Raw genomic sequence first — 14,454 nt, 5'->3', positions numbered from 1 at the left:
CGGGTAAAATCCCAATCTCATGGGACAGACAAGATGTCTGGTTTCCACAACACTGGTTAGTTATCTCACTTGGCTTTTTACGTGCAGCTGCTCTGCAACCAGACAGAACATAACTGTCTTGGCTCTTACACAGTACTGGCTTTAACAGAGGAGAAGCTAATTAGGACTCTGTTTGTTGGGAGGCTGAACAATGTGCTGGCAACACAGGAGGTTGTTTTGGAGCTGGAAATGTGCACACAGTGAACAGTCAGAGTGAACCTGGATGCGTCCCAAATGGTACCCTATTCCCTACATAGTCCACTTATTTTAGTCGGGCCCATAGGGTTCTAGTCAAAAGTAGTGCACTTTATAGGGAAAACTAGTGCACTACATAAAGAATAGGATGCCATTTAGGATGCAGCCCTGGAATCATGTGGTAACAGCAGTTCCCTATATTCTACCAACAACCCTGCTGTCTACCATGGTCCACCCACAACACACTGAAGCATAGCTGTTTTCTTTGTGTGGGATGAGTAATGCGCATGCTCTTTATGATGGGGGCTTTGTTCCAACTATAACACCTTATACAGTGCCTTGCAAAAGTATTCATCCCCCTTGGCGTTTTTCCTATTTTGTTGCATTACAACCTGTAATTTAAATGTATTTTTGTTTGGATTTCATGTAATGGACATACACAAAATAGTCCAAATTGGTGAAGTGAAATTTAAAAAATAACTTGTCTCCAAAAATTCAAAAAAATAAATAATGGAAAAGTGGTGGCGCATATGTAATAATAATAATAATAATATGCCATTTAGCAGACGCTTTTATCCAAAGCGACTTACAGTCATGTGTGCATACATTTTTACGTATGGGTGGTCCCTCTGCTATGAAGCCCCTAAATAAGATCTGGTGCAACCAATTACCTTCAGAAGTCACATAATTAGTTAAATAAAGTCCACCTGTGTGCAATCTAAGTGTCACATGATCTGTCACATGTTCTCAGTATATATACACCTGTTCTGAAAGGCCCCAGAGTCTGCAACACCACTAAGCAAGGGGCACCACCAAGCAAGCGGCACCATGAAGACCAAGGAGCTCTCCAAACAGGTCAGGGACAAAGTTGTGGAGAAGTACAGATCAAGGTTGGGTTATAAAAAAATATCATAAGCTTTGAACATCCCACGGAGCACCATTAAATTAATTATTAAAAAATTGAAAGAATATGGCACCAAAACAAACCTGCCAAGAGAGGGCCGCCCACCAAAACTCATGGACCAGGCAGGAGGGCATTAATCAGAGAGGCAACAAAGAGACCAAAGATAACCCTGAAGGAGCTGCAAAGCTCCACAGTGGAGATTGAAGTATCTAATAATAATAATAATATGCCATTTAGCAGACGCTTTTATCCAAAGCGACTTACAGTCATGCGTGCATACATTTTTGTGTATGGGTGGTCCCGGGGATCGAACCCACTACCTTGGCGTTACAAGCGCCGTGCTCTACCAGCTGAGCTACAGAGGACCACTGGCCATAGGACTACTTTAAGTCGTGCACTCCACAGACCTGGGCTTTACGGAAGAGTGGCCAGAAAAAAGCCATTGCTTAAAGAAAAAAATAAGCAAACACGTTTGGTGTTCGCCAAAAGGCATGTAGGAGACTCCCCAAACGTATGGAAGAATGTACTCTGGTCAGATGAGACTAAAATTGAGCTTTTTGGCCATCAAGGAAAATGTCTGCCGCAAACCCAACACCTCTCATCACCCCGAGAACACCATCCCCACAGTGAAGCATGGTGGTGGCAGCATCATGCTGTGGATGTTTTTCCATCGGCAGGGACTGGGAAACTGGTCAGAATTGAAGGAATGATGGATGGCGCTAAATACTGGGAAATTCTCCAGAGATTTGAGACTGGGACAGAGGTTCACCTTCCAACAGGACAATGACCCTAAGCATACTGCTAAAGCAACACTGTGGTATGACTTAAAGATTGCTGTACACCAGCGGAACCCATCCAACTTGAAGGAGCTGGAACAGTTTTGCCTTGAGGAATGGGCAAAAATCCCAGTGGCTAGATGTGCCAAGCTTATAGAGACATACCCCAAGAGACTTGCAGCTGTAATTGCTGCGAAAGGTGGCTCTACAAAGTATTGACTTTTGGGGGGGGTGAATAGTTATGCACGCTTAAGTTCTGTTTTTTTGTCTTATTTGTTGTTTGTTTCACAAGAAAAAATATTTTGCATCTTCAAAGTGGTAGGCATGTTGTGTAAATCAAATGATACAAACCCCCAAAAAATCCATTTTAATTCCAGGTTGTAAGGCAACAAAATAGGAAAAATGCCAAGAGGGGGTGAATACTTTCGCAAGCCACTGTATATGTTATTAAATTATAATGTGTACATTTCACATGAGGACTCTGGGTATGTACAGAAAATAATTGGACATATATGTAATAGTACTCATAAATGTATGCAATGGAATGTCATAAAGTGTTTTATTAAAAAGGCATGTAAAGCCTATTATGCTATCTTGACCTTTCATAGTCTAACCTGACCTCTGTCTTAGAGATAACATAATGTATTGTAGCCTTAAAATAAGGGACATTGTTTTAGTCTTAAGATAATAACGTGCTGCTTTACAATTAGGACAGGATGGTGATGAGAGAAATCAACATATTTTAGTGTGTGTGTGTGTGTGTGTGTGTGTGTTTGTCTGTCAGTGTCTGTGTGTGTGTGTGTTTGGTAGATCACGTCCCAGGACTCCTTGAAACAGGTTCTCTTGCTCTGTAAGCTATATACCCTGCAGCAAAATAACTGCTATGATAACCTAGTTTCTCACCTGTGCGTGTGCCCGTGTGTGCAAATACATGTTTGTGTGTGAGCATGTGTACAGCACATGCAGCCATGTGTGTGTGTGTGTGTGTGTGTGTGTGGCTATGCGCCTGGGTTTGTGTGTACATCCATGCTGAAATATGCTTGTTTAAAACCTAAATGCCAGGAAGAGAAAATAAGATATTTCCTTTGGTACACACTGTAACCAACACAAAGTTGTGTGCATACTCCAGACATTTTACTGACATGCTGACAGTCAGTATCCCCTCAAATATAGATTTACAGTAAATTATGGTATTTTAACAGAAAACGAAGCCATACAAATGCCATTGTAGCTGTATATTAAGCATGTCATTGCATTGAGTACACAGAATGTAATGGGCAGGTAGAGAGAGAAAGCTGCCCCTTTGTACTGGGGCTGTGATTGATGAGGCTACACGGCGGTGTTGGCACATGAACCCAATGAGTCAGAACCGTGAGTCAAGCTGTCTAGTAATCACACCCCAGCCAAACACTGACATCTTAGCTAAACAGAGGCACATCAAGCACAGGGAAAGAGAGAACATGAAAATATGATATGTTGCAGCATTAAACCCTCTACTGCATCAATGCCTATGTTATTGACTGGGTGAACAATGATTGATCGGCATCTTCCTCACCATCATCATCATCAGTTAAAGCTTTCCTATTTATATTTCTTGCTATTTTAGGCTTTTTATGCATTTCATAATGTGACGACATATTTAACAAAGTGACAAAGATAAATCCCCAAACCTAGCACAAGCCCATGAGCTTTGAAAACAGCTGGCTGATATCTCACTAGAGCCACATTATATAATGTTATTACATTTGGGAATGTATCCATACTCTCTGAATTGCAGGGCATCTTGTAGACTAGTGCATTTCAATTAATTTATAAACTTTTGATTGGATTTACAATGGCTGCAAATTACAGTCTGGCATGATCATTTGGCTAACCTTATTTTAAATGATAGTTTCCGATTGGATCTGATGACAGGCAAAACATGGCTCCAGATGGTGCAACACATCATGGTGCTTCAGGAACCAAAATGATGACACAGTTATTGTAACACGCACAGTTTGGTGTGATGTGTCAATGTTCTATCTGATGCAAGGTTATGGTGATGTCACTTGGTTTCCGTCCCATTTGTGGTGGCTCAGCAAAATGGCCCAGCACAAGTGTTGTGCATAAATCTGCTGCTGCTGGTGGGGGGCGTGGGCTGCCGTGGCGACGGATGAGGAAGTGATGCAGGATGCAAACTGTGACTATGTTTCCATGATATCCTCAAGAGGGGGCAAGGAGATGAGATCACAGAGAGGGAAAAAAGAGCAGCTTTCTGTGCAAACAAAGCAGACTGATAAAAAGACAGTACATTATCAAAGGATGAGGATATGAATCCAAAATAGTTGTTTACTTTACCCATAACCTACAATTCAAAGTGACTTTGAACAAAGCACAGATCAAGATATCAAAATAACAAATTGTGCCCTGGGAAGGTCACACCTCCAAGCCAACTGATAAAGGAAAGATCCTGTCCATCATGGGCACCAAACGCCTGGTCTTACAAAGAGGGGAGAAAGAGATGATCGTTAAAGACCAAAGTATTTCCTGAATTGAGCCCAAAATGAAATAGTTAGTGGTGTGCATAGTAGTTGCTAAGGGTAAAGGAGAGCAGAGCAATATTCCCATAGACACCCACACAGGACAAGTATACTGCCAATGTCCAAGTTATAACATAAGACATTTTGCAAACCCATGCGACCCAAATACTTTAGCCTTTGTAAGAGGCTTTTATGAATCTGGGGTGGTTTCTTATTCCAAATAAAGGAACCACTTCATTAAAAGGGATTTGGGAATAAAGATGGGGATTGTCTAAACCAGATATTGAAATGTAGGTGAATATGAATTCATCCTGCTAGGAAACTACTAGAAATTGTATACTAGAAATGCATGTGTTTAGAGTTATTGTCACACATAAGTATTTACATATGTCGTAGAAAAATGTGACTAGGACGCACTTGAACTCAATTCTTCGCAGCAGGATTGAGGCCATTGGTCTACAGTCGGCTGAAACTCTCTCCAGTTTCTCCTCTGAAGGGGCAAAGGTTACCAGGCCATTGAGAGAGCAGAGTAATCTGGTGTAGATTTGATCACTAAAGGTGATCATCCTTCTCATGACAGAGCCAGGAGCATTGCAGAGGCCATGAGGTAGTCTGCCAAACTCGTACAGACTGTTGGAGTTGTACAAGCAGTGCATTTCTTGTCAACTTCATGGGGAAAGGTGTTGGAGGATGCACCTTGGAAGCCCAAGGGACCAATATATGGTGGAAAAGCAGTACTAGTCTCTTTATCATGAATTGTTAGAAATGAACAGTAACTGCCAGGGTAATTGTGAATTGCTGGGGAAAGGAGAAAGCTCAAATCTAATCAGACGCCGACTGTTTTGCTTTTATCTTTCACATCCTCTTTCATTCTAAAATAGAACTATTACATTTTCAGAACAGGATGACGAGGATAAAGCAATCAAGTTGACCATTCAAGTGTCACCAGTGGGGCATCATACATCATAAATGCATCCATAGATGACATCATTTAGTGCCTCACATTCAAACCCCTCTATATTTAAGCCATAAGGCCTGAGGGGGTGTGGTATATGGCCAATATAACACGGCTATGGACTGTTCATATGCACGCCGCAACACGGAGTGCCTGGACACAGCCTTTGCCGTGGTATATTGGCAATATACCACAAACCCCCGAGGTGCCTTATTTCTATTATAAACTGGAGTGTTGTGCCAGGAAAATAACCTCTCACTCAACGTCACAAAACAATGGAGATGATTGTGCACTTCAGGAAACAGCAGAGGCTGCACCCCCCTATCCACATTGACGGGACTGCAGTGGAGAAGGTGGAAAGCTTCAAGTTCCTTGGCGTACACATCACTGACAAACTGAAATGGTCCACCCATGCAGACAGTGTGGTGAAGAAGGCGCAACAGAGCCTCTTCAACCTCAGGAGGCTGAAGAAATTTGGCACCTAAAACCCTCAAACTTTTACAGATGCACAATTGAGAGCATCCTGTCGGGCTGTATCAATGTCTGGTATGGCAACTGCACCGCCCGCAACCGCAGGGCTCTCCAGAGGGTGGTGCGGTCTGCCGAATGCATTACCGGGGGAAAACTACCCGCCCTCCAGGACACATACAGCACCCGATGTCACAGGAAGGCCAAAAAGATCATCAAGGTCATCAACCACCCGAGCCACTGCCTGTTCACCTCGCTATCATCCAGAACGCGAGGTCAGTACAGATGCATCAAAGCTGGGACCGAGAGAATGAAAAACAGCTTCTATCTCAAGGCCATCAGACTGTTAAATAGCCATCACTAGCACATTAGAGGCTGCTGCTGCCTATTGGAATCACTGGCCACTTTAAGAAATTGAACACTAGTCACTTTAATAATGTTTACATATCTTGCATTACTCATCTCATATATACAGTGGGTAGAACAAGTATTTGATACACTGCCGATTTTTCAGGTTTTCCTACTTACAAAGCATGTAGAGGTCTGTAATTTTTTATCATAGGTACACTTCAACTGTGAGAGACGGAATCTAAAACAACAATCCAGAAAATCACATTGTATGATTTTTAAGTAATTAATTTGCATTTTATTGCATGACATAAGTATTTGATCACCTACCAACCAGTAAGAATTCTGGCTCTCACAGACCTGTTCGTTTTTCTTTAAGAAGCCCTCCTGTTCTCCACTCATTATCTGTATTAACTGCACCTGTTTGAACTCATTACCTCTATAAAAGACACCTGTCCACACACTCAATCAAACAGACTCCAACCTCTCCACAATGGCCAAGACCAGAGAGCTGTGTAAGGACATCAGGGATAAAATTGTAGACCTGCACAAGGCTGGGATGGGCTACAGGACAATAGGCAAGCAGCTTGGTGAGAAGGCAACAGCTGTTGGCGCAATTATTAGAAAATGGAAGAAGTTCAAGATGACGGTCAATCACCCTAGGTCTGGGGCTCCATGCAAGATCTCACCTCGTGGGGCATCAATGATCATGAGGAAGGTGAGGGATCAGCCCAGAACTACACGGCAGGACCTGGTCAATGACCTGAAGAGAGCTGGGACCACAGTCTCAAAGAAAACCATTAGTAACACACTACGCCGTCATGGATTAAAATCCTGCAGCGCACGCAAGGTCCCCCTGCTCAAGCCAGCGCACGTCCAGGCCCGTCTGAAGTTTGCCAATGACAATCTGGATGATCCAGAGGAGGAATGGGACAAGGTCATGTGGTCTGATGAGACAAAAATAGAGCTTGTTGGTCTAAACTCCACTCGCCGTGTTTGGAGGAAGAAGAAGGATGAGTACAACCCCAAGAACACCATCCCAACCGTGAAGCATGGAGGTGTAAACATCATTCTTTGGGATGCTTTTCTGCAAAGGGGACAGGACGACTGCACCGTATTGAGGGGAGGATGGATGGGGCCATGTATCGCGAGATCTTGGCCAACAACCTCCTTCCCTCAGTAAGAGCATTGAAGATGGGTCGTGGCTGGGTCTTCCAGCATGACAACGACCCGAAACACACAGCCAGGGCAACTAAGGAGTGGCTCCGTAAGAAGCATATCAAGGTCCTGGAGTGGCCTAGCCAGTCTCCAGACCTGAACCTAATAGAATATCTTTGGAGGGAGCTGAAAGTCCGTATTGCCCAGCGACAGCCCCGTCTCTCACAGTTGAAGTGTACCTATGATAAAAATTACAGACCTCTACATGCTTTGTAAGTAGAAAAACCTGCAAAATCAGCAGTGTATCAAATACTTGTTCTCCCCACTGTATATACTGTATTTCATAATATTCTACTGTATCTTAGTCCATGCCGCTCTGTCATTGCTTGTCCATATATGTATATATTCTTAAATGCCATTCCTTACTTAGATTTGTGTGTATTGGGTATATGTTGTGAAATTGTTAGATATTACTTGTTAGATATTACTGCACTGTCGGAGCTAGAAGCACAAGCATTTCGCTACACCCGCAATAACATCTGCTAAACATGTGTATGTGACAAATAAAACTTGATTTGATTACCAACATAATTAGAGCAGTAAAAATAAATGTTTTGTCATACCCGTGGTACAGTGGGGGGAAAAAAGTATTTAGTCAGCCACCAATTGTGCAAGTTCTCCCACTTAAAAAGATGAGAGGCCTGTAATTTTCATCATTAGGTACACGTCAACTATGACAGACAAATTGAGAATTTTTTTTCCAGAAAATCACATTGTAGGATTTTTTATGAATTTATTTGCAAATTATGGTGGAAAATAAGTATTTGGTCACCTACAAACAAGCAAGATTTCTGGCTCTCACAGACCTGTAACTTCTTCTTTAAGAGGCTCTTCTGTCCTACACTCATTACCTGTATTAATGGCACCGGTTTGAACTTGTTATCAGTATAAAAGACACCTGTCCACAACCTCAAACAGTCACACTCCAAACTCCACCATGGCCAAGACCAAAGAGCTGTCAAAGGATACCAGAAACAAAATTGTAGACCTGCACCAGGCTGGGAAGACTGAATCTGCAATAGGTAAGCAGCTTGGTTTGAAGAAATCAACTGTGGGAGCAATTATTAGGAAATGGAAGACATACAAGACCACTGATAATCTCCCTCGATCTGGGGCTCCACGCAAGATCTCACCCCGTGGGGTCAAAATGATCACAAGAACGGTGAGCAAAAATCCCAGAACCACACGGGGGGACCTAGTGAATGACCTGCAGAGAGCTGGGACCAAAGTAACAAAGCCTACCATCAGTAACACACTACGCCGCCAGGGACTCAAATCCTGCAGTGCCAGACGTATCCCCCTGCTTAAGCCAGTACATGTCCAGGCCCGTCTGAAGTTTGCTAGAGTGCATTTGGATCATCCAGAAGAGGATTGGGAGAATGTCATATGGTCAGATGAAACCAAAATATAACTTTTGGTAAAAACTCAACTCGTCGTGTTTGGAGGACAAAGAATGCTGAGTTGCATCCAAAGAACACCATACCTACTGTGAAGCATGGGGGTGGAAACATCATGCTTTGGGGCTGTTTTTCTGCAAAGGGACCAGGACGACTGATCCGTGTAAAGGAAATAATGAATGGGGCCATGTATCGTGAGATTTTGAGTGAAAACCTCCTTCCATCAGCAAGGGCATTGAAGATGAAACGTGGCTGGGTCTTTCAGCATGACAATGATCCCAAACACACCGCCCGGGCAACGAAGGAGTGGCTTCGTAAGAAGCATTTCAAGGTCCTGGAGTGGCTTAGCCAGTCTCCAGATCTCAACCCCATAGACAATCTTTGGAGGGAGATGAAAGTCCGTGTTGCCCAGCGACAGCCCATAAACATCACTGCTCTAGAGGAGATCTGCATGGATGAATGGGCCAAAATACCAGCAACTGTGTGTGAAAACCTTGTGAAGACTTACAGAAAACATTTGACCTGTGTCATTGCCAACAAAGGGTATATAACAAAGTATTGAGAAACTTTTGTTATTGACCAAATACTTATTTTCCACCATAATTTTCAAATAAATTCATTAAAAATTTGATTTTCTGGAGAAAAAAAATCTCATTTTGTCTGTCTAGTTAACGTGTACCTATGATGAAAATTACAGGCTTCTCTCATCTTTTTAAGTGGGAGAACTTGCACAATTGGTGGCTGACTAAATACTTTTTTTCCCCACTGTATACAGCTGTCAGCCAATCAGCATTCAAGGCTTGAACCACCCAGTTTATATCAGACTATATTCACTGGAGGAGAGAACCAGGGCTTGCTTTATTTGACTGCATCTGAATGGAGAAAGAGAGAGGAAGACAAGACTGCATTGCAACAATAGTCAGTTTCCAGTCTTACTGTTTCCAGTCATACAGCAATCGATTGGAGAGGGGGAGCTTCATAAAGCGCACAGTTGATGCGCCAGAGGAGTAATGTATTCATGGAAAGCGGAGAGAGAGAGAGAATGAGAGAACACTACACTTGCACACACATGCTCTGGGGCAAACGTTTTCCCACCAACGTTATTTTAACGCCTCTCCTTACATCTTACAGAACGCCTAATTTCCGCCCTTGTTTAAGAATTAAAAACCTGCTGCCTACAAGTGCCAGTGTAGACTGTGTTAGCTTGTATGTACAGCAAACAAAGCATGCATCAACGAGGCTCATCAATGTCCATTAGACCAGGTAATGAGAGAGAGGACAAGGGAGAAAGAGAGGTCACCAGCTGTTTAAATGCCAGCAAACATTCTACTGTAATAACAAGCTCGATTCTGCAAGGTTTTTAATGCATTTCATTGAATGTTTGGTACATGTCTTCTATATAACTTTGGATATCATACCATGTGACTTTACGTTATGTTCTAATTCTGGAAGTTTGTTTTAGCGTCTTCCTTAATGCCTCTACATTACTGTTGTTTGTGAATTAGTGTGCACTGCATTCCAGAACCTTGGAGGACTCCATCTCATTAGTATCTGTACCTACATTCCAGAACCTTGGAGGACTCCATCTCATTAGTATCTGTACCTACATTCCAGAACCTTGGAGGACTCCATCTCATTAGTATCTGTACCCTGAAGCTGCTTCAAACACATCCAACACAGTTGGGGACTTGACTACACACACACGCCACTCACACACAGACACACAGCAAAAGGCTAATGAACTCAATCACTTCCTCCTGAAAAGGTGTTTATTTATGATACACACTTCCTGTTGTGGTACACTCACCTCATTTGTTGAGGTGATCGTGATCTCACAAGTCTGAGGATTGAAACTGGCCTGAACTATCAGAATACTCAAGCCAGCCACGGCTTTGATTCAACAAGGCCCTTATTCGGACAGATTACTGGCCTGATTGCTTGGAAGATCCGGCTCATTTTGCTTCTCTTTTGAGGTAAGCAGCACTGTATAAATAGACTAGTTCACTGGAAATAGCCCTCGGTTCTCAGAAGAGGCTCTCAGGAGATGGCTGGACCCATGGCCAGATTCCCAACTGCTACCCTCAACATAGAGTTATAGAGCTTACTGTAACAGTAAGACATTCAGAAGTGGGACCCCTTTTACTTCATAAAGCTGTGCTATTTTGATTACATATTTGAAGTGGGTGTTGATATCTTTCAGGAATTGAGACACCCTCTTTTGAATCATGCGTAGCGTATATAGGGCATCTGGAATGAAGGTTAATTTATTCTAGCCTGGTTTGATGTCTTGAAGCTGGTGACAGAAATAGCCACATTATGCATTGTTGTCCATTTGTGAATGAGTGTCTTTCGCCAACTGCAAACCAAAAGGTCAGCTACATGTACGTCCGGGTGATGCGTGACATTTACTCTTGTCCACTTTAGGTTCTATGCCACTCTTCCAGCTAACAGGCACTCCTCTATAACTTCCTCTCTTGAATATTGTTGCTGTGAATATGTTGAGCATTAATTGAAGGGAAATGTGAACGGACATGTTTAATATTCTCCCTCAAACATTCCACCGGCCGCACAATCGGTAGGTGCTAATGAATGTTTATTTTCCCACTTTCATCACAGACACAATTTGCAGTCTTACTTTCGCCTCCTAACACCCAGAGAACTTGTGAAGAGTCAAATCGAGCATCTTTTGTCCGCTGTCATTCTAGTCTTCGCTCACTCACACAGTGGTTCAGGGCACACATTACTTAATGAGGAATGATTGGACGATATGTCATTTATTTGCATGTGACGTGTGAACGTTTTCCACATGACTGCTGCCCCTGCAGGGGATGTGTACGCAGAGACTAGGGCTGTTGACACTCATTTGATACTGCTGAACTGGGGCCCAGGCATGAGGAGAAGCACAGTGTCTGTCAGTGGTGTCCTTCATCCGCTGTGACAGGTCAGTGGTATGCAAGAAGTGTGCCCCTTAAATATTTTTTTACTTAATTGAAAAAAAGTCTAGCTAAGTAGTCTAAAGCCATCAGGTGTAATTCATATTGTTTGCCTATGATAGTGGGCTGAAGCTGCAGGAACCTGGGTCAAGCGTAATGTAAAACATCCTTCCTGTGGACTGACCGTCCAGCAGCTCACAGCAGGACTGGATAAGCAATGACTTGTGATAATTGCCAGCCGGATGGATGAAAGCAGAACCAATCTTTCTGGAAAGCAAGGGCCCACTGACTGGGCACTGGCATCAGTTCTACATCTACTTTTGACCACTATTTGATTTAAGTGCTCATCCAAAGTGAATTTGCAAAACTTTTAGACATTTCATGTTTGTTAAAGTTTTGCAGGAAAAATGATGACTATTCTCTAAATGCATGTGCATTGATGACTTACAAATTCAATACGTTTTTCACATGGATACAACATTGTCTCATGGAAAATGACCAACTTGTGCCCAGTGGGAGAAGTGTTAACAGTGGAGGGGGTTAAAGCTGAGTAGTCCAGTTCACTTCATGACATTAGCATGTAATGCGCTACTGCAATAATTGACCTAAGACTCCTCAGTACCAACCACTTCAATCCTCCACCCCCAAAACAGTCTTCTTGAGTAGAGTACATTACCAGTATCTACAATAACTCCATTACATAAATAAGGCATCCTGATGCTGTACTTACTTAATGGTGACTCATAGCTAACATTAGCACAATGGCTTTATGTGTGGGAGAAGAAAAATCAAGGAATCCCAACGGACTAAAATGGCTGCGGAGTAGATCCAAGCTAAATCTCCCTCATTTCCATCCCCTGGATAGCACAACCCTTCAAGAGAGACAGATTTGCATGCAATTGTCCTCTGATGAAATCCCAATCTATTTTTACCACAGTGATGAAACAATCTTTGTGAAGAGTCCTCTTTTAAATAGAGCTGGAGGACTTTTCAGCTCCACTCCAATACATCCAGAACGACCGACGGTACAGTCCAGCGGCAAAAGCTACACTGCGAACCCCGTCCCTCTGCTTCAAAGCAGTGGGTCCTATAAAGTGACGATAGAGTAAGTGTTTGGGCCAAGCATATACTGTAGATTTCCCATTGATGGGCTGATCTTTGATGATTGCCCAGCTATCACCACTATCATAAAGAATGAGAAATGATTAATTATAAACTGGGTGGTTCGAGCCCTGAATGTTGATTGGCTGATAGCCGTGGTATAGCAGACCGTATACCACGGGTATGACAAAACAGTTATTTGTACTCTTCTATTTACGTTGGTAACCAGTTTATAATAGCAATAAGGCATCTCAGGGGTTTGTGATATATGGCCAATATACCACGGCTAAGGGCTGTGTCCAGGTACTCCTCGTTGCGTCGTGCATAAGAACAGCCCATAGCCGTGGTATATTGGTCATACACCACCCCCCCGGGCCTTATTGCTGAATTATATTCCAAAAGTAACCTTTGTGACACCATCAATGTAAAGGAATTGCATTAACAGGCAGAGACCATTAAAATCATGCACTGAGCTTTTCATCATTGTGAAAAATTATAATTGAGTTTGTGTCCTCGGATATCGTTTTTTGAGTCCAAGGTGAAAAAGTACATTATCCTTACGTAGTTTCTTTATTTAGTTTTCTATGCTTCACATTACATTATTTTAGAAATTGTATTAGGTATAGTACATAGAGGTGGGACAAAGTCATTGTTATGCAAGTCACAAGTAAGTCTCAAGTCTTTGCCCTCGAGTCCCGAGTCAAGTCGAGTCAAAGATGAGGCAAGTCCCAAGTCGAGTCAAAAGTCAAAGCCATCAAGTCTCAAGTCGAGTCCAAAGTCCTACATTTTAGTTTCGAGTCATTTCAAGTCCTCTTAGCAAGCCTTTGCAAGTCATTACAAGTCCTCGTAGCAAGTCTTCTCGAGTCATAAGGCGCAAGTCCAAGTCAAGTCACGAGTCATTGATGTTAAAGTCCAAGTCGAGTTGCAAGTCTTTACACATTTTGTCGAGTCGAGTCTGAAGTCATCAAATTCATGACTCGAGTCTGACTCGAGTCCAAGTCACATGACTCGAGTCCACACCTCTGGTACATACTATGTAGAAGCCATTGTCCAGACACAAGAACACAGCACAATCCAACAATGACATACTGTATATAGTAGCCACATACTCCAATACTTAAAACTTGGCTTTCATATACCTTAAATCAATAAGAAACGACAATATACATTTTACATACTATACTGCTGAAACATTGGGGTGAATGTAGGGAATTATGTGCTTTATGGCAAGCCTGGGATTCTCTCACTCCTAGCAAATGTAATAATTATTGTCTGTTAATTTGCATTAGCCATGGTTCTGAATAGGCTATATTTAGCCTTTCCTAAAAGAAACCTAAATTTACTCTAATTCCTTCTGCAAAGCAGATTGCATAGAAATATACAATATACAGTGTATATAGTGGGAGATACCTTTCAATTACTGTCCCTGAATACTAGTTTAGCCATATATGATCCAAATGTATAATACAAGTTGGCATAGTCTAGAAAATGTACTGCTTCTGTCTGAGGGCAAATATGTCTACATTCCCCACTGTCACTTGAAAGATGCAGAATTGTCCACAGACAGACACACTTAACCACGGTTCAGCCAATGTGAATTT

This window comes from Coregonus clupeaformis, chromosome 3 (genome assembly GCF_020615455.1).
Source record: "Coregonus clupeaformis isolate EN_2021a chromosome 3, ASM2061545v1, whole genome shotgun sequence".
In the NCBI taxonomy this organism is placed as follows: domain Eukaryota; kingdom Metazoa; phylum Chordata; class Actinopteri; order Salmoniformes; family Salmonidae; genus Coregonus; species Coregonus clupeaformis.
Note: the sequence above shows the minus strand (reverse complement) of the source record.